This window comes from Lissotriton vulgaris, unplaced genomic scaffold (genome assembly GCF_964263255.1).
Source record: "Lissotriton vulgaris unplaced genomic scaffold, aLisVul1.2 SCAFFOLD_1424, whole genome shotgun sequence".
NCBI lineage: Eukaryota > Metazoa > Chordata > Amphibia > Caudata > Salamandridae > Lissotriton > Lissotriton vulgaris.
This window is the reverse complement of record NW_028252076.1, coordinates 127,544-148,119: the sequence shown is the minus strand read 5'-3', so window position 1 is coordinate 148,119 and position 20,576 is coordinate 127,544. Positions and strand designations below refer to the sequence as shown.

At 49.9% G+C, this 20,576-nt stretch overlaps 1 protein-coding gene across 1 annotated transcript in view; it reads left to right on the top strand.

Moving 5' to 3' along the window:
• LOC147662684 (ATP-dependent chromatin remodeler CHD2-like) overlaps positions 1 to 20,576 on the top strand; it is a gene marked incomplete at its 3' end in the record, with an annotated part of 564,171 nt that overhangs the window by 471,223 nt on the left and 72,372 nt on the right. The gene's annotated exons all lie outside the window — the stretch shown is intronic.

The following is a 20,576-nucleotide window of genomic DNA, read 5'->3' as shown; positions in this document are numbered from 1 at the left end:
CTCCACCGTATCTTTGGGCAGTCTGACTCCGCCAGCATGCCTTTGGGTCCCGCATAGCTGGCCGGGGGTCCTGGGCCTTCGATACCAGTGACTCTGCCCCCGGCGCTGGAGCGCCCCCGTGGATCCAGTCCTGGATCCGATCGACACCAGTCAATCTTACCTGACCATCCCCGGTGCCGATCCCGACCCCCCCCACCAGGGTTGACCGTGAACCCGGCCGACGCCTTCCCCATCCTCACCCCTGAGATGGACCTGGAGCCTGACTGACATTGAATCTGATGCCGAAGGGTACTTTTGTTCCCCTGGTGTTCCCTATCACCCAGAAGGTGGTGATGAGGATTGGAAGGGGTCGCTTGAAGAGCCGGACTGGAAGGAGGACCTGGGTGAAACCAGTGGTCCGGACACTTCGCATGCTTTCTCCCCCTACAGTGACTACAGAGGAGGGAGTATTTTATGCTGTGGTGGTGCGAAGGGCAGCCTAGGCCTCGGGCGCAAGTGCTGCCTTAGTGCCCAGAGGTGGCCCGGGCTGTTCTCTCCCAAGCAGTGGCAGATGGGAGAGACGCAGATAAATAAAATTTTCGATGTGTACTGGATACCACCGACTCTCTAGGCAGAACAATTGCCACATCGGTAGCCCGTAGGTGCTATGCCTGGTTCACGACGTCTGGCTTTTCGGGGTATGTGCAGTTGACCTTGCTGGACATACCCTTTGATGGCCGTCGCCTTTTTTGGCGATAAAAGCAGACTCGCTGCTGGAGCACTTTAAGGATTCTCGTGCTATGGCCATATCCTTGGGCCTCGCTGCATCTTCCCGTCCACCCGAGTCTGCATTCGTGGCTACGGAAGGGTCACCCTGCCACGTCCAGATCAGGCTAGCTACTGGTCCACGCAAGCTGTCCAGCATTTGCGTGGCTCGGACGTGGGATCCAGCAACCTCGCAGTCCACACTTCCCCTTCCCCCCCCTGCGGCAGCCATCACCTCCCCTTGGAGACTGCCCCTCCGTCCATTCCACCGTCTTTAGATCGCATGTCGGAAGATCATTAGGCGCTTCTCTGCCAGGAAGTTTATGCTCTCTTGGCTAAGGGATCAAAAGGGTCCCTACACCAAAAGTAGGTCATGGTTGCTATTCCTGCTACTTTCTGGTACCCAAGAAGGCCAAAGGCCTGCTTTCTATCCTATACCTCAGGTCCCTCAACCGCTTCCTCCGGAAGGAGAAGTTCCAAATGCTCACGTTGGCTCTGTTCCGATCTGTCGTCGGCCCTGGAGACTGGATGGTGGCGTTGGACTTGCAGGACGCCTATTTTCATATTTTCGTCCTGCCAGCCCACAGAAGCTATCTACGGTTCACGGTAGGCCACAAGCATTTTCAGTTCGCCATGTTCTCCTTTGGCCTTACCAGAGCCCCTCAGTTGTTCACAAAAGTGATGGCGGTGGTTACAGCTCATCTGTACAGATCAGGGGTTCCAGTCTTCCCCTATCTCGACGACGGGCTGTTAAAAGCGGGCTGGACCCAGGCTATCGTCTCCCACATCCAGACTACGGTGGTCCTCCTGCACTCGTTTGGGTTCACTATCCACGGCTGAAGTCACACTTGACTCCCTCTCAGAGGCTCGCTTTCATGGGAGCTGTTCTGGGCGCAGTGCAATTTCAGGCCTATCCTCCCGAGCAGTGAGTCTGGGATATTTGGGCTATTGTACCGTTGTTTCAGCCTCAATTCCGGGTTTCGGTAAGAATGTCCATGAGGCTGCTAGGCCTTATGACCTCCTGCATCCTGCTGGTGGATCATGTCAGATGGCATATGCAGGCTCTGCAGTGGGACCTGTAGTTCCAGTGGGTGTAGCATCAGAGGAATCTTTCTGACTACATTCAGATGTCGGAGGGAACTGCACAGCAACTTCATTGGTGGTTGATGAACCAATATTGGGTCAGAGGCAGACCCCTCTCCCTGTCCCAACCAGAACATACTGTGGTGACTGATGAATCGCTCCTGGGATGGGGCGGCCATCTAGGAGAGGCGGAGATCAGAGGAGTCTGGTCTCCGGCAGAGTCCGGGCTATATATCAATCAGTTGGAGCTCCATGCGATCTACCTGGCACTGAAGGCATTCCTTCCCTCCCTCAAGGGGATGGTAGTGCAGGTGTTCACAGACAACACCACCGCCATGTCATTCTGCAACAAACAGGGCGGGGTGGTGTTGTGGACCATATGTCAATAGGCTCTTCGCCTTTGGACATGGCTGGAACATCAGCGTATGTCCCTGGTGGTTCAACACCTTGCAGGTTCTCTGAAGGCCAGGGTGGATGTCTCAATCATCCGTACCTGGTAGATCACAAATGGAGTCTTCACTCAGAGGTGGTGCAAGGTCGATTTCAGAGGTGGGGAGATCCTTGGTTAGATCTGTTTACCACCCAAGAGACCGCGCAATGTCAGCAGTTTTGCGCATTGGAGTATACAAGGCGGCACTCGCTTGCCGCTGCTTTTCGTCGCAAATGGAACTGCAGCCTCCTGTACGCCTTTCCGCCTGTACCACTTCTGCCCCAAGTGCTGAAGAAGATCATGCGCAAATAGACCTACGTCATTCTTGTGGCTCTGGACTGGGCACAAAGAGTTTGGTACCCCAAGCTCCTGAGCATGGCCATCAATCCTCCGGTCAGACTGTCCTTCGGGAGGATCTTCTCTCGCAGCATCAGGGGGACGGTCCTCCACCCAAACCTGTCCAGCCCCACCTCCTTGCCTGGAGATTGAGCTGTGATAGTTGACAGCATTTGACCTTCCGCCCCAAGTCTGTAATGTCATCTTGGCCGCCAGGCGTCCCTCCACAAAAACGGTACATGCCTGGAGATGGAATAAGTTTGTGGCATGGAGCACACAAAAGGCTGTGAATCCCCTCTCTGTTCCTCTTTCTGAGGTTCTCATGTTCATCCTTTCTATGGCCCAGAGGCTCTGCTCTGGGCCATAGAAAGACTCTAAAAGGCTATTTTGCAGCTATTTCTGCTTTCCTTTGGCTGCCAGATCAGCCCTCCTTGTTCAAGTCCCCTATTGCAAACAGATTCCTGAAGGGTTATATTCATCTTTTTCCTCCATCTCCTATTATAATACCCCAGTGGGACTTGAATCTTGTATCTGATAGAGACTACTAGCCGCAGATTCCTTAACGTAGAATTATCCCAAGGCGTGAGACTTGATCCGTAAAACATTTTGCCACAGCATCCCTGCGCGCCGGGGGAACGGCATCATGCGACTCCACCCAGGCGTTGTCTGTGTACGTGATGACAGCGAGGTCACATAAGACCCACACTGGCTCGCCTACGTCAGTTAGTTCCTTTTCTGCGTGCAACGCAGATCCGGATCGTGCTCCGGGCCTATTCAGGCCTTTCCCTTCCGCTTATAGTGGGAACATTGTGCGAATGCCTTCGGGCTTTAAGACGTGCTCTACTTGTGCACGCCAGATGTCGGCGACGGATCCTCGCCCCATCTGCGTGTGGTGTTTGGGGGAACACCACGACTCGACTGATAGTGAGGCGGGCCAGCAGATGAAACCGAAGTCCCAGCGGGAGCGCCGGATAACACTTCTTTCAGCTCGCATGTCCAGGTCAGCGTCATCACCACGTCCCACCCCTGCGGAGGGCTTCAGGGATTGTCGCCTCAGTTTTCAACTTCTGCCTTCTCCCAGGCCGCAAGAGCGTTGCTCACCTGTTGGTAATTGTCGCAGTTTGTCCCCGAGGGCTGGTTCCCGGCCTCTTTGGGGCGCGGGCTCTCCGTGGGTGGTGCGGCCCCAAGTGTCATCCCCCTATCCGCCGTTTCCCAGTGTTGGGGCGTCTAGAGCCCAGATGGAGACATATATACGGCGGCTTTGCAGGCCTCGCTGGCTTCTCCTCCTCCTTCTTCGCCTCCTGGGATGTGAGCAGATCCCCAAGCCCTTCCTTCTTCCGGTGGGCTTGGGGATGGCCGTTTTAGCTTGCAGCTGTCGCCTACTGAGGAGCTGCTTTCCCCACGGCGGGGCCCAACGGAGGCGGGTGCGGCCTTCGCTTGCGCTATTTCCACGGCATTGGGAATTTTGCGCATGGGTGATCCTTCTGCCCATTTCCCCCCGGATCATCTTCTGGAGGTTCTCCACCAGGGCTCTGGAGGTTTCTCCATCAGGGCTCTGGTGGTAGGGAGCTCCTGCTTCCCTTCAAAGGTTCGCTCCATTCTTCTCTTTTGGGAACTTGGGGCTGAACCGCCACGGGGACCCGGTGCCGCCACTTCCAGCGCCGCGTGATCCGATGTGTCTTTCCATCCACCCCTCTACCAGAGGCCCTCTTTTGCAGAATGCCTTTCCCTCTCTGCTGCCGCTGTTGTCTCCCCCATCACGGGAGGCCCACTGGCTGGACTCCTAGGGGCGCAATATATTCGCCTCAACCAGTGAGGCTCTGCGGGCCCTTAACACGCTGTGTGTTTTGTCTAGGGCCACTTCTTGCTTGTGGGATTCTGTGGAGTCCCTTATGTCTGCTGCTTCTCAGGAGGGTGCCTGTGTTGATTTGAGGCACTATGTGTTGGATGGCCGGGAGATGGCGTAGTTTATTCTTCGCTCCGCTCTGGACATCTCGGAGGTGCTGGGTGGTGCCATGACTTCTTTGGTTGCACTTCGTCGCCATGCCTGTCTTCGGGACAGTGTGTTCCAGGAGAACATTCGGGAATGGCTGGTGGACCTTCCTTTCGATGGCGCTCTTTTTTTTCACGCCCCTGTGGACTCGGCCATTCAGAGGTTCTAGGTGGAGCTTCAGCCCCCTCCTCCAGCTCCTCCTTCTCCCTCTCAGTGACCTGTGAGTTGATCTGGTTTTTGAGAGGTGTTCTTCTGTTGGGACAGGTAGCCCCAGTTGTGTGGTCTGTGTACTTCATGTGCATTCAAGTCCTCCTTATTGGGACTTGAATAGTAGTAGGGGATCTCTGTGAATAGTCATAATCTAGTGAATAGTCCCGCCCATGTGCGTGGACCCCGGCAATCAAAAATAATCTAGTTGTCAATGTAGGAGAGTAGGGTCTGCAATCCTATGATCACCCAGATTTTTTGCTTTTGTTTCACTGGTTTATGACTTTCTCTGGCTGTGGGCCTGCCAATCAGACCCACAGCCTGGCTGTTCTCTCTCTAAATTGCGACATGTACCCTAGGTGCATTTACCAATTGGAACTGGGCCACCTTATCAGACCCTGTAACTCAGGGCATAGGTTTACCCAGGGCCTACCAGGGGCTGAAGCATGTATTATGCCACCCCTGGATGGCCATCTAAATCTGACACAACTGGCTGCATGACAGCTGGGGCAAAGTTGTGTAATCACCCTTTGCTGTAGATATAGTATACCTATATCTAACCCTAAAAATGGACACACAGATTCCTATCAGTCACTCCTATGGCAGGCCTTAACAATCCTGAAGGCAGAGTGCATGGAATCGTGTGAAATGGTGCTCTGGCATGAGCTGAGCCCGTTTGCAGCTTGCGGAACCAAGTCCTAATAGCTGTTCCATGATAACGCATACCATATACTCTTAAGTGCATTATAATCCTCACGGTTAAATGCTATCTTTGGTATTGCTTTATCAAAACATGTCGAGTAAGGTGTCATACGAATTGGAATACTAACCCCTCGCCAATTCTGGCGACGGGGTTAGCATTCCACCCTTCTAGAGGGACACGACATGTATGTAACTGTGAACCTTGGTTAAAGTTAAACGAAGCCTCAGCTCCACAAAATGGATGCTGCCACCACAGACACGAGTCTGACCTCCTGCTGCTGGGAGTCCTTCTAGCGAGGAGAGCTTGGACAAAGGGTTTCCTGTCCGGGGCGGTGCTAGCACCATCCCAGACAGAGTTTTGTGTATCCTGGGTAGGCAGGGCTTTACAGGAAGGTGACTGCTGAGTGGCACCCCGGTGCTCACTACGCATAGGCCGGTCAGAACCAGTTCCAGGGGCACACCAGCCCCTGGCCTGGGGAAAGTCCGGCATGGGAGAGGGGTGTAACCACCCCCCTCCTAGTCCCACCCATAGGCAGGACCTAGTCACCGGGTCAGCCCCTTTTCCTAGTATAAAGATAGGAGCGGGCCCCCTGTTCAAATTAGATCATGTTTGGAATCAAGACACGACTTTCTGCGAAAGGACTTCAAGATTTCTTCTTCAAGATTCTCCCTTGTGACTAAGGAGTAGTCACCCTGCATCCACAGGCACCATCTTAAGAACACTGCGGTCTGCTGCAAGTCCTTCCTCCGGAATCCGACTGCCTAGCTCGACGAGAACCGGCTTCCCTGGCACCTCTGACCTCTACTCACCTCTACAGCTAAGCTGAGAACCGTGGGTGCGACGAGACCTCGAGGGACCGGCCATCTTCAAGACTGCACGACTTCTTTCCAGCACGACCGCTGAGGGATCCTCTGGTGAGTGCTTTGGGGTCCGAGAAGCCCCGACCCTGAGCAGCTCCAGCACCGAAGTACAGCCTCCCAGCATCTCCACGATCTGCGTGGGGCCCTTCTGCTTTTTGCTGCTCACCGCGTTGTTTGGCTACTAGCCCGCTGGCTTGTGGCCTTCTTAACGACGCCCGACGACATCACTGCTGCTGGTCTGGTTGCTCCAGACTGGCCCTTGCTCCCTTCCAAAAGAGGAGCACCCCGGACCCCCCTGGTCCACTCAAGACGCCATTTTAGGTCCACCGCGTGGGCTTGAATTTGCCAAGGCTTTGTTGCCCAATCCCGGGTCCAGCGACGCCGACAGCTTCATCCATCGTGTAACAGCTCGCTCCTCCATCCTGGTCGCCGACAACGCCTCCTGGTCCGTGAGATCTGCAGAGCCCAGCGTCGCCCACTCACCTAGTCGAGGTGACTACCATCCGGTGCCCTCCTGGTGCCACCTGACTACTGGCTAGTAGTCACGAACTTGGTCCCCTCTGCTTTCAGGTGTCATCTATCTTCAAGATCCAGGCTTGGATCACTTCGAACTCTCTTCACTGGGCGCCTGCCAGCATCTTCCTTCCAGGCTCCTGGTCCATCTACGAGGATTCCCGACGTCTTTTGAGACCTATGCAGCTGCAGCCCCTGGGCTAGGTAACTTCAACATTTCGGTGCCCCAGCATAGCCTCACTATCCAAGGGTCAGAATCCACTTTCGTTTTCCTCCTACCAGGTCGGGTTCGCCCGAGAACACTAACTTTGTCTTTACTAGCTACCATAGACTTTGTCCCGCATCCCGCGTGAGAGTGCACACTCTGCACCCGAGTCCCCTGGGCCTCCTAGAAGTAATCTAACGATTCTATAGTCAAGTCCTAGCGATTCCAAAGCCTATTAGTACTGTACTTACCTGCTAGTAATTTCGCATTCCACTTTCAGAGTATATGGTTTTCCGGGCCCCTCGGGCATTTGTATATACTGTGCTAACTTAAGTATTTTCGTAAGAGTTTTGTTTTGTGCTTAGTACCCTGTCCTCATAAAGAGTACAGGGCTGTTGTGATTTTAATAAATACACTGTTTATTTTCATAACACTTGTGTGGTGTCCTTTCACTTGGTGTTCAAGGGGTATATGTGTGGTATAACAGCTGGCTTAACGCGCCCTCTCGAGTCTTTAGCCTTAGACTGCTCGGATAGCTGGTCTATAAGGTTGACTTACAACCAATCATCAATAAGCGTTGTTGGACTGATACATAGTGTTCACTAGAATAGTGAGCACTGCATATCAGGCCACCTTCTCACAGTCAAAAAATGCAGAACTGCAAAAACACTTAAGAAAGAATTTAAAGACAAATAATGCAGCCTATATCCATAGGCTACTTTGTCTAGTACTTCAACTAGAAATTCCACTAAAGAAAACACACACACATCACAGCCTGCCCAGTTTCATCCATAGAGAAACTTGCCTCTACCAGTAAAAGCCTCTGGAATGATAGAGAGGAAGGCATGAACAGACAAGCCCCATAGGCTGCCATTATGTGGCTTAAATAAGATACTGTGCCTTTAAGAGAACTTTCCAGAACTTCTCCCAGTATCCCAATATGCACAGCAGCTCCCTCTTACTTTCAGTTCTTTTTTTCGGCTCCTGCTAACAGGACCCTGGTGCATTGAGCTCTCCCTTTTTCAAGGGTTTATTGGATTTGTGTGCACTTTTTGGTTAAAAGTGTTTTCAGTTGCTGTACTTGGTGTTTCCCTTCACTCCTGTGTATTTGTTCAGGCTTTTTAGGGCTCTAAAATGCCTGCTCTTTTCGACAAGTGCCCAGCATGTGGAAGGAAGAAGTCCAAGACTGATCCACACGACGTCTGCATTATCTGTCTCCCTGAAGCACATGTCCCTGACGAAGGTGACATCTGCCAGAACCTTTCAGCAAGGACCCTGAGGGAAAGGCTGAAGATTAGGCTTCAAGGCCTAGAAGAGAGACGACTGCAGGCTGCAGGTGGGTCTGGGCAGGCTCCCTCTGCCTCTGCTGAGGCCTCTGGGGGGCTCCCCAGATGCAGGAAGCCCAGCAAACGGTCCCGGTCTCCGTAGGCGTCGATTGCATCGACGGCGACGTCGAGAGGTATGACGATGGTGTGTTCCCCATCGCTCCGGGTCGAGACGGCGTGAAGGATCGACGTCTAGGGGCCTAGGTAGGCCGCCGTCGAGACCACCGTCGACGGCTGCTTCTTCGTCGACGTCAGCGTCGAGCTATCGGCGTCGAAGAAGGAGCGACAGGCGTCGGCGCTCGCCAACGAGGCAACAACGCCGGTCGCCGACCAGAAGAAGGTCGGCGTCGAGGGGATCCTCGACGTCGAGGACCTCAAGAAAGCGGTCGGCGTCAAGGAGGAGTCGACGCTCATCGTCGAGGACTGAACGTTCGACGTCGCGGAGGCGGTGTTCGGCGTCGAGGAAGAAGCGTTCGACTGTGTCACCGGTTGACGATCTGGTGTCCTTTCACGATTGTCTGTTAAGAGGTGCAGCAAAATTGGGCATCTCGTTGACGGTGCCCACGCCCAAGACATCGGTAATCTTCGACTCGCTGCACCAGAAACATCTGTCTCGTCCATTATTGCCACTCGTACCGGGCCTTGAGGATCCGGCCATGGACCTTTTTCTCACCCCGGCGGTGACTAAGGCGGCCCCCTCGAGACTACAAAAAAAATACCGGGCTCCCGTTTCTGATCCGGCTTTTCTAAGAGTGGAACCCCCTCCAGACTCTGTGATAGTGACGGCGGCTCGTAAACAGCATGCCACCACTCCGTCATCCACAGTCCCACCAGATAAAGAATCTAGATGGCTGGATTTGGCTGGGAGGAATGTTTGTGGGACGTCGGCGACTTACATGAAGGCTGCCAGTGCCACGGCCTTGTTGGGGCCCTATGACCGTGCCCTCTGGGAATCCCTCCAGCAGTTTGTAGAACACCTGCCTCGTGACAAGAGAGAAGATTTCCAGGAGGTGTTAAATGAGGGGATGTTGGAGGCGAATCAGGTCATCAGTGCTGCAACCGATTCTTCCTGGTTCGGTGGACAGGACAGAGGGCGTGGCCAAGCTTCGCGACAGCAGCAGCAACAACAGCAGCAGTTCCGAAGGCCGTTCCAGAAGCGCCAGAAAGGCAGAGGCGCCAACAGTCGGCACCAGCGACCAAAGGCCCGGCCGGGTCTAGGCCCTGAGCGCTCATTTCCCCTGCATCCGTTACACATTCCAGTGGGGGGAAGCGTTCAATTTTTTCTGGCAGAGTGGAGAAAAATTACTCCGGTTAAGTGGGTGCTGAATATTGTTTGCAATGGATACAGTCTTCGGTTCACCAGCCCGCCTCCAGCAATTCCACCGGTCAGCTCGCAGTTTCAGCTGCGCGAGCTCCAGGCGGAGGCCGATCTCCTGTTAAGGAAAAGGGCGATAGAACACGTACCTCTGTCTCAAAGAGGAAGAGTGTAACTAGACAAGGTTCCTTTCTGTGTTATTATGCTTTTAGGGTTGTGACCTATTGGTCTTACTCACAGGTTTTAAATTCCTTGTGTACAGATATGCAATATAGGCATTTATTATCACACAACTCAAAAAGTGAATTATTTCTCTCAACCTTTTATTTTTATAAAGTTAAAACAATCATATAAAATTCATCACAAAGCTTTTACTTTCCAACATATAATTTTTCGAGCATGCCCTAATCTAATACAAAGCACAATCCTAATCTTTTTAATGCTCAAAAAATAAATTAAAACATTTCCATCACATTAAAACATTTGAAATAGCGAATATATGCTATGCGGGTAGTCCCTTGTCGACGCGACGACATTATAAACATCATATTTGGACCTATACTCTGAAATACAATCCTGAGTTTTTATCTGATCAGCCTTTCCCACTCTTCACAGCATTTTATACCTAAGTAGTATGTCTTAAATTTGGACATATAAAACTGTTCCCTAAGCTTGCGTTTTTTATGTATATCGCCTCCTCTGAGTGATACCTTAATTTTCTCCAAAATGAACCACTTGGGCTCATCAACTCCATGTTTGGCAGAGACCCAATGGTCCACAAGTGGTGCACCTTTCTTTTGGTTCTTAATTGCAGACCTGTGTTCCGTTAGTCTCTGGCGCATTTCTCGTCCAGTCTCCCCTACATAACATTTGTTACAGGGTCAAATGAGCATATAAACCATGTTAGATGTGCGGCAGTTCACATGATCATTCATCCAGTGACTAATGCCATCAATCTCAATTTTGTCTGATTTTATGATATTTTTACAGTGGGAACATGTTCCACAGGGTAAATTGCCTCCTATTGGTACATTAGTTTTTATATTCCTTAAACCAAAGATGTTTTTTGGTTCGCGGAAAGTTTGTACTAGCTGATTTCGGATTGTTCTGTTTCTTCTGAACGCATAAATCGGTTTTGTTAGAGGTGCTGTGCCTTGTTTGTTGAGTAAGGACCAGTTCCTATTGATTAAATTCTTGACCTTATTGCTGTAGCTATTAAAGTCAGATATCACAACTATTTCATTACTTTTCTCTCTTTGTTTATCCTTAGGTTCAAAGAGGCTGTCTCGATTGTAATATTTTGCTCGTTTGTAACTCTCTCTAATCAGGCGTTTAGGGTATCCTCTTTGTATAAGTTTAGATTGCAGTATTTCAGAGTGTTTTTCAAAGGCTTGTTTATTACTACAATTACGTCTAATACGTAAAAATTGACTGAAGGGAATTCCATCTTTCTGGCAATTGGGGTGGTAGCTGGTGTGGTGGAGCAGGGTGTTTCTATCAGTGGGTTTCACATATAATTCTACAATGATAAGACCATCCTGTTCTTTAATCTTAATGTCTAGAAAGTCTACCTCTTGTTGACTTCTAGTAGACGTGAATCTTAAATTGGGGTCTCCACTGTTTAGCCATTCCAGAAAAGAGGAAGAGGTCTGTACTCCCGGTTCTTCCTGGTTCGCAAGGAGGGCAAGAACGAGTTCAGGCCCATTCTGGACTTGCGACAGGCAAACAAGTGGATTCGCAGAGAGAAGTTTCGCATGCTGTTGTTGCATCAGATTTATCCTCAGTTGCAACAGGGAGACTGGCTATGTGCTATCGACCTACATGATGCGTACTTCCATGTGCCCATTGCACACAAACACAGGAAGTTCCTGCGATTCCAAGTCGGCGCCAATCATTATCAATATACAGTACTCCCATTCGGACTGAAGTCTGTGCCGAGAACATTCTCGAAGTGCATGGCGGTGGTAGCAGCACACCTGAGGAAGAACAAGGTGTTCGTCTTCCCGTACCTGGACGATTGGTTGATCAGGGCCTCTTCCTTCTCGGAAGCTCGAGCACACTTCCATTAGACGTGTGTTCTCTTGAACAAGCTGGCGTTGCACATCAACATGTCCAAGTCTGTCCCGACTCCGGTCCAATGCATACAGTACTTGAGAGCCTCCATCAATACGCTATCAGCAAGCGTGTCCTTCGGAGGAGCGACAATTATCACTCCTTCGGAAGGCTCAGGCTCTTATGACCACTCCATCTACAACAGTGAGGACGGTGTCTTCTCTACTGGGATCGATTGCCTGTTGTATCTTCCTAACGCCACACGCACGACTGCACATGTGACCGTTGCAAGAGTGCTTGGAGGACCAGTGGGATCAAAGGAAAGAATCTTGGGACGACAAGAAACGACTGTCTCTGCATGCTCTTCAGTCTCTGAAGTGGTGGTGTTCAGCGGAGAATCTCCTCAGAGGGGTTCCCTTCCAGAAGGACATTCCCACGCAGACTATCGTGACGGATGCTTCTCTCCACGGTTGGAGGGCGCACTCCGGAGACATAAGATTCAAGGAACGTGGTCCCCGATGGAGGCCACGTATCACATAAATTTCCTGGAACTCAGAGCTGTTCACTTGGCACTGAAGGCCTTTCATCCGTCCTTTCAGACCAACTCTCTGCTTGTACAGACTGACAATACGACCACGATGTATTACCTCAACAAGCACGGAGGTTCGAGATCTGGCACCGGCTTCTGGCCAGAGGACTGACGATAACGGCTACCCAGCTGCCAGGTGTGCAGATGTTCAGGCAGACGCACTGAGCAGACTGATTCAGGAAAACCACGAATGGGTCATAAACGACGAAGTACTAGGAGAAGTCTTCCCAAGGTGGGGGACTCCAGATGTAGATCTGTTCGCCACCGCCGAAAACAGCAAATGCCGAGACTTCGCCTCCAGGTACTACCAGCAAGGGACGCTGGGGAATGTGCTATGGATCAACTGGTCGAACAGCTTTCTGTACGCTTTACCACCCATTCCCCTGATTCCAGCTGTGCTCATCAAGCTGTCCTAGTCCATGGCACGGATGATCCTGATTGCCCCGGAATGGCCCAGGCAGTGGTGGTTCACGGACCTGCTTCACCCATCTCTCCTTCCGCACATACGGCTGCAGTGCAGGCCGGACCTTCTCACGAAGTTCGGGGGGCAGATGTTACACCTCAACCTCTCGTCTTTGAGTTTGGCGGCATGGCTCCTGAGATAGTGCAATATGGCCATTTAAATCTGCCCGAAGATTGCATGGACATACTGAAGGAGTCTAAGCGACCTTCCACTCTGACATCCTATGCTTACAAGTAGAAGATGTTTTGTATCTGGTGTGAGTCCAAGAACTATGAACTATGACCCGACGACGTGCAAGGAAGATGTCATCCTTCCTTACCTTCTACATTTGGCGTGGTCTGGCCTTAATGTTCATTCCATTAAGGTTCATCTTGCTGCATTGACTGCCTACAGGAAATGCCCTTCACAGACTTCCTTCTTCCAGATCCCTGTGATCAAAGATTTTTTGGAAGGCTTGAAGAAAGTGTTCCCTCCTGTCAGGCTTCCTTCGCCTTCATTGGAATTGAATGTGGTGCTGTCCAGATTGATGAAGGAGCCTTTTAAAGCTATTCATAAGGCTTTGTTGCAGCACCTGTCCTGGAAGGCGGCGTTCCTCGTGGCCATTACATTGGCCCGCAGGGTGAGTAAAATTCAGGCGTTGTGTTGCCAAGAACCTTATACTGTATTTCATGCTGCTAAAGTTGTTATGCGTACTCACCCTAAATTTCTTCCCAAAGTTATTTCTGATTTTCATGTCAACCAGACTATAACTTTGCCTACGCTTTTTCAGAATCCTTCATCTCCAGCGGAAAGGTCCTTACATTCCCTGGATGTTAGGAGGGTGTTGAAATTTTATCTGGATAAGACCAAAGATATTCGTAGGTCAGACCAATTGTTCATCAATTATGGATCAGTCAGGACGGGTCTTGCTACCTCTAAACAGTCCATCTCTAGGTGGATTGTGTCCTGCATACAACTGTGTTACCAGAAAGCTAATAAGACCTTAGGGGGTAAACCTAAGGCTCATTCCACCAGGGGCAAAGCTGCCACGACGGCTTTGCTCCGTAATGTTCCTATTGCAGAAATCTGCAAGGCCGCCACTTGGAAGTCGGTCCATACCTTTGCTAAGCATTACTGCCTGGACACGGATGCCAGGGCAGACGCTCAGGTTGGGCAGGCTTAGCTGCGAAATCTGTTCGCACAATAGTGGTGTTGTTTCTCGTTTCTCCACCGCCGCTTTGGTGTGGGGATGGGCTTGCCATTCTATTCACTATACACAATCCCCTACTACAGAAGGAGTAGTTTCTGTCCTGTAACTCCAGTTCTGTAGTAGGGGTATCTCTGTTATAGTCATAAGCGCCCGCCCTCCTCCCCGGTGGAGAGAGATGTTCATGTAAGGAATGCTACAGGTCTGGCGTGTTATGCCTTCAAAAAGAACTGAAAGTAAAAGGGACCTGCAGTGCATTCTGGGATACTGTGAATTTCTGGAAAGTTCTCTTAAAGGCACAGTATCCTGTTTTGAGCCACATAATGGCAGCCTATGGGGCTTGTCTGTCCATGTCTTCCTCTCTATCATTCCAGAGGGTTTTTGCTGCTGAGGCAAGGGAAATCTGGACAGACTTTGCTGTTTGTGGATTTTTGGTGGAATTTCTAGTTGAAGTACTGGACTGTGTAGCCTGGTTATAGGCTGCATTATCTGTCTTTAAATATTCTCTTTAGTGTCTGTGCAGTTCTGCATTTTTTCGACACTTTAAGAGATTATTTGTGATTGCTCCGGGGTCCACGCACATGGGCGGGACTATTCACTAGATTATGACTATAACAGGGATACCCCTACTACAGAACTGGAGTTACAGGACAGAAACTACTCTGTATGTGTGTATAAAAATACATATAAATATGCATTTATTTTTATAAAGCGCATATGCCTTTACAACTTGTGCCTTTACAATGACAATTTAAATATTTATTAAAGAACTATAAAGCCTTCACATATGTATGTGAGTTTATATATTTATATGTGTGTGTATATATATATATATATATATATATATATATATATATATATATATATATATATAAAACAAATTTAACAATAAATCCCAGTTGAAGAGGCACTTGATGATGATGAGCAGATGAATTCCACTGATTCTTTAATTAAAGGAAACCGGCATTTTCAATCAGATGCATATCTTGCATTTCGCCTTTCAGATTAACAGCTCCTTGGTCACAGGCTTCATGATACTGTGGAGGATAGGTTGACAGGTATTCTCTTCTGCATGTCCTTCATTTAATTAGCCCTCAGTGGGCTTCACAGGTGAATGCAACTTAGTGTTGCATGCTGGGATAAGTAGTGAACTTTTATAAATTCCTTAACCTTAAGTAGGTTTCTGCACTGTAGCAAAATGTTAATTTGATTTAAAAGCCTTCCAGTGGTGCTTTGGGATAAAAATGTTCAGTATATTTTTTCTTTTCTGCTGTTCCATTAAGGAAGACTTTGAGTAGTTCCCTGTCCTCTTGGCACGCTGACCTTGAGGGGTGGTGCAGTCTTTCCGGTTGGACTGGCGGTCATAAATCATTCAACAAAAATGCCCAGTTGAAGACACACTTGAAGAGCAGATAAATTCCACTGATTCTTTAATAAAAGGAAACTGGCGTTTCATTCAGATGCATATCTAGCCTCATGCGTTTCAGTGCAACCCCCTCAGAGTTTGCATTCCCCGTCCACCAGTGCAAACGAAGCGACCACTACATTAGCACATGAAGTTCCGGTCCTGGACATCTGACAGGCAAGGTGGACTACTTGCACACATTCTCAAAGCTCTGCTGCCTGGACAGTCTGGTCCAAACAGATGGGCATTTTTGCATGTTTGGTCCTGCAGTACGCTGACATTTTTTCAGAACCACACACCTTAGCGAGTGTGTAGGTATGTAGGAAGGTGGATATCTGACTATGGTTACCCCCAACTTTTTGCCTAGTGTTTAGCTGGTTTTCGACATAGTTGGCCTGGGATCCTGCTATTCAGGACCCCAGGCTTCCTGCTCTCTCTGTTAAAATGGACTCCATGTACCTTAGGTACATACCTAATTCGATACTGGGTCACCTTATCAGCCCTTGTACAGTGTACCTTAGGTATCCAGGGCATGGGTGTACCCAGGGCCTCCCAGGGGCTGCAGCATGTGTTATGCCACCCCTGGCTGGCCAACCAAACTGACACAACTGGCTGATCAATCAGCTGGGGCAAGGTGGTGTAATCACCCTTTGCTTTAGATATAGTATACCTATATCTAACCCTAAAATGGACACATACACTCCTATAAGTCACTCCTATGACAGGTCTTATCAATCCTGAAGGCAGAGTGCTTGGAATTATGTGAGATGGTGCTCTGGCATGAGCTGAGCCTGTCTGCAGCTTTCGGAACCAAGTCCTTTAGCTGTTTCCATGATAACGCTATACCATATACTCTTAAGTGCATTATAATCCTCGCGGTTATTGCTAACTTTGGCATAGCATTATCAAAACATGTCGAGTAAGGTGTCATACGAATTGGAATACTACCCCCTCGCCAGTTCTGGCGACGGGGGTAGCATTCCACCCTTTTTGAGGGACACGACATGTATGTAACTGTGAACCCCGGTTAAAGTTAACTAGAGTCTCAGCATTACACAATGGATGCTGCCACCACAGACACAAGGCTGACCTCCTACTGCTGGGAGTCCTTCCAGCGAGGTAGCCTTGGACAAAGGGTTTCCTGCCTTGGGAGGTGCTAGCACCACCCCAGACAGGATTGTGTGTATTGAGGTAGGACAGGCTGAAAGGAATGAGACATGCCTGTGTCCCTGTGCATACCCCGGTTCAAACCAGTTGCTGGGGCACTCCAGCCCCAGCTCTGGCGCGAAACCGGACAAAGGATAGGGGCTGTAACCACCCCCCTTTCTGGTCCCACCCTTTGGAGGGACCTAGTCATAGTACAGCCCCCTTTAGGAGAATAAAGGTTGGAGCTGGTCCCATTCCAAATTAGATTATCCTGAATTGAAACTACAAGAAGGAACTCTGGACTTCGACGTTCTGCTCCACAGAAGACTGAAGAAATCTCCCTTGTGGCCAAGTAGTGACCACCCTGCACAAGCAGGCACCATCAAGCGTCCTAGCGGTTCACTTTGTCGTCCTTCCTGCCTGGAACTAGACTTCAGAGCCCGACGAGATCCGGACTTCCAGACCTCTCCGACCTCTACCTACATCTGCAGCAAAGCTGAGATCCGTGGGTGTGACGAGACACGTGGGACCGGCCATCTTGGAGAAACTGCACTTCGCTTCCAACACAACTTCAGAGGCATCCTCGAGAAAGTGCTTTGCGGATTGAGAAGCCCTAGCCCCGAGCAGCTCCTGCACAGAAGATCAGCTCTCCAGCATCCACGAGATCTGTGTGGGACCCTTTTGCTTGATTGCTGCTAGACGCGTTGTCAGGTCACTTGCCGGCCGGCTAGTGACCTCCTAGACGACGATCCACGAAATCCACACCGCTGGTCTGGTTGCTCCAGACTGGCCCTTGCTTCCCTGCAAAGGAGAAGCACCCCGGACCCTTCTGGTCCGCACCAGACGTCTTTTCCACTCACCGCGTGGATTGCCTTTGCCAAGAGCCTGCGACGGACAGCTCGTGCCTCCATCCTGGTCGTTGAAGACACCACCTGGTCCACTTGGCTGCAGAGTCAAGCGTCCACTCTTCACCTGATCGCGACAACAGCATCTGGTTCCTTCCTGGTTCCACTCCGGTCACTGGCTAGTGACTGTGAACTTTGTCCCCTCTGCTTTCAGGTCTTCATCTTCCTCGATCCACCCTTGGATCGCTCCGGACAGCTTCCTCCTGGTCGCCTGCAGCATCTTTCTTCAAGGCTCCATAGACTTCAACGCGGAAACCCGACACACTTTCACACCTATGCACCCGCAGCCCGTGGGTGAGATAACGAGAGTATTTCGGTGCTCAAGGGTAGATTGACTCTCCTAGTGTCCAGGTATCCAGTCTAGCTAGTCGGAACTGTCTTTTACTTACCTTTTCGTAATTTGTACTGTCTATTGACTTTGTCCCGCATCTCGCGTGTGAGTTCACACTCTGCACACGTGTCCTGTGGGCCTCCTGCTACTTACCTAAGGTTAGGGTAGTGTAGTCCCAGCGATCCAACAGCCTCTGGACAGCTCCATTCCTTCTATCGATTTCCTTATACAATTTATACTTAGTACATGGTTTGTCGTGCCCCTAGGACACCATTTTAATTTGTGCAACTTAACGTATTTTTCTTAAGAGTCTTGTCATGTGCTTAGCCCTCTGATCTCATAAAGAGTTCAGAGATGTTTTGTTAGTAATAAATATCTTGTTTATTTTCATAACAACAGCGACAGGCTGGCGGTGCAATGCCCTTGGCGCAGCACAAAGTGCTGCACTTTGGCGGAGTTCTTTTATTCCTTTGCCAATGGGTGTGTGAGTGTGAGGGGCCTAAAAAAGTACAATAGTGAGCGTGAGTGTAGTCTAAAAAAAGTCAGTAGAGTCCATTAAACAAAGTTTTAATAGCATGGCTCACTGCTGTATTAAAAAAGGAAATTTAAGGGGTAGTGAGGCGTGACGGGTTAGGTAATCAAGCCTCATTCAACCCTTACTGTGAGTGTGGTCGACATGTTTCTTGCCTCTAAGGCAATTCATCAGGACCAATAGTGCTCATATAATTGCTTGCGGTCCCTCAATAATAAGAGGAATCGAATATACGACCTGAATAGTGTCGTAGAATGACCCTTTCTTTATGGACCTCCCGGGAACTAGGAAGGAAACAAAAAGGAGGTTATAGTCAATGCTATTGCTGTGGCCCGAGAACATCATAATGTGCCAAAGGAGCGTGCTAGTGATGTATAACGGGATGTTGGGGGGATTGCACAGACCCTGTCAATATGTGGCATTAATGTGAGAGAGTAGGTGAGAGGATAGAGACAGAACGAGGTAATACTGCGTCCTGTATGTGGCTGGCATGCTCTAAGGGTGGCATGCATCAAAATTATTGTCTATATCGCGTCACAAACCATGCCGTGTGTTGGGTCTCAATCACACAAGCATCAGTGAGTGTAATTTTCCCCACATAGTAAGGTGACGTGAGGAGTTTAAAAAAACTTATTAATAAAACAGCAAAAACAGCAAAAGAGAAGAACCATTTGACACTCTGTTGGATGATATCGGTAAAAGGTGACTTGCACCGGTGTGGCTAACGTATTCAGCATAAATCACCATGCTCAAAGGGAAGGAGTAGACATTCGGAATCTTACCCGCCGTTCCCGTAAGAAGATCCCACTGGCTGACCTGGTGGGGCCAGCAACAAGTGTAGAGCACCTAAAAACGAGTAATATGCACCGCGGGGTCAGGTTGTGATTGAGCGGCGCGGCTTACCGTTTTTTGAAGTGCTGCTTAGAGTCCAGCCGCGGCGAGTCCAATGAAGCGCACGCGGAGGTCCTCAAGGGGGGTCAGGGCACCTTACCTCATAAGTTGCTGGCAGCAGGCTTCTAGACACCTACCCCACCCACGTCACGATGATAGCAGGACAGCCGGTGCACTCGCGAAGCTCCAACCGGCTCATATGAGAGCGAGTTGCGCGGGCGCCATGGGGGCATGTCCGTCTAGTTGCTAGGCAACGTAACGCGAGTGTAGAGAGCGATAATGCTCCTGCTCGGCTTGAGAGGTAAACATAGGCGCCATCTTGAAATGGGACATTAGTCACCTAAAACGCAATGGTGAATGCTGGGAACAGGACATCAAGTCCGAATAAGGAATTATCTGGCTAACGACGTCCAAGGCACCGCATCATTAAGACCCAGTTCATCGGTGTGTAAACGATGTACCCATCTCTGTTCTAGTCTAAAGAGGGCTTGTTGGCTAATTGCTGGTTGGCATTCAAGGACAGTCCACCGCATACTCTCTGTAGAATGGTTGTGCTCTTTGCAGTGTTCATAGAGTTTGGTGTGTGTCTTCAGGCAGCGGATATTGCTATTGTGCTCCATAATGCGTTGTTTCACAGAGCGCATCGTCATCCCAATGTAGAGCAGCTTACAAGGGCACATGAGAACATAGATGCACCTTGAACTATTACAGTTGGTGTGTCTATTAATTGTCCATGTGAAGTCTCTTTGGAGTTCGATGGTTTTTCCCTGGATGGTCTGGGGGCATACTACGCAGGAGCCACAGCGGTAATGCCCAGTGACCGGTGGGAGATCCCATAGGGTCTTGACTGGTTGAGTGCTCATTTTCTTGGGGCGGGTATGGATCAGCGTGTCTTTTAGGTTCGCTGTCCTTTTGAAAGCAAAGCGTGTGCGCGGTAGTTCCATCCCTGCGGAATTTAGAATGCCCCAGTGTGAGTTAACAGTCTTTTTTATGAAAGTTGAGTGTTTGGTAAAAGAGGTCACGCATGTAATAGTGTCATCTTGCTCTTTGGGATAAACTTCAAGTAAGGACTCTCTGTTGTTATTTAAGGCTCTTTTGAATGATGTCTTTAACAGTCGTGTAGGGTATCCCCTATCCTGGAGCTTGTGTTGCAGAGTCTTAGCTTCTTGCTTAAAGTTTATAATGGAGCTGCAGTTTCTCCGTAAGCGGAGGAATTGCCCAAAGGGTAAATTATCCCTCAGGGCCCTAGTATGGTGGCTGTTATAAGGGAGTAAACTGTTCCTGTCAGTCTCTTTTTTGAAGAGGGTGGTACTGATCGTTGTCGGATCCAAGCAGATGGTTAGATCTAAAAAAGGTATCGAT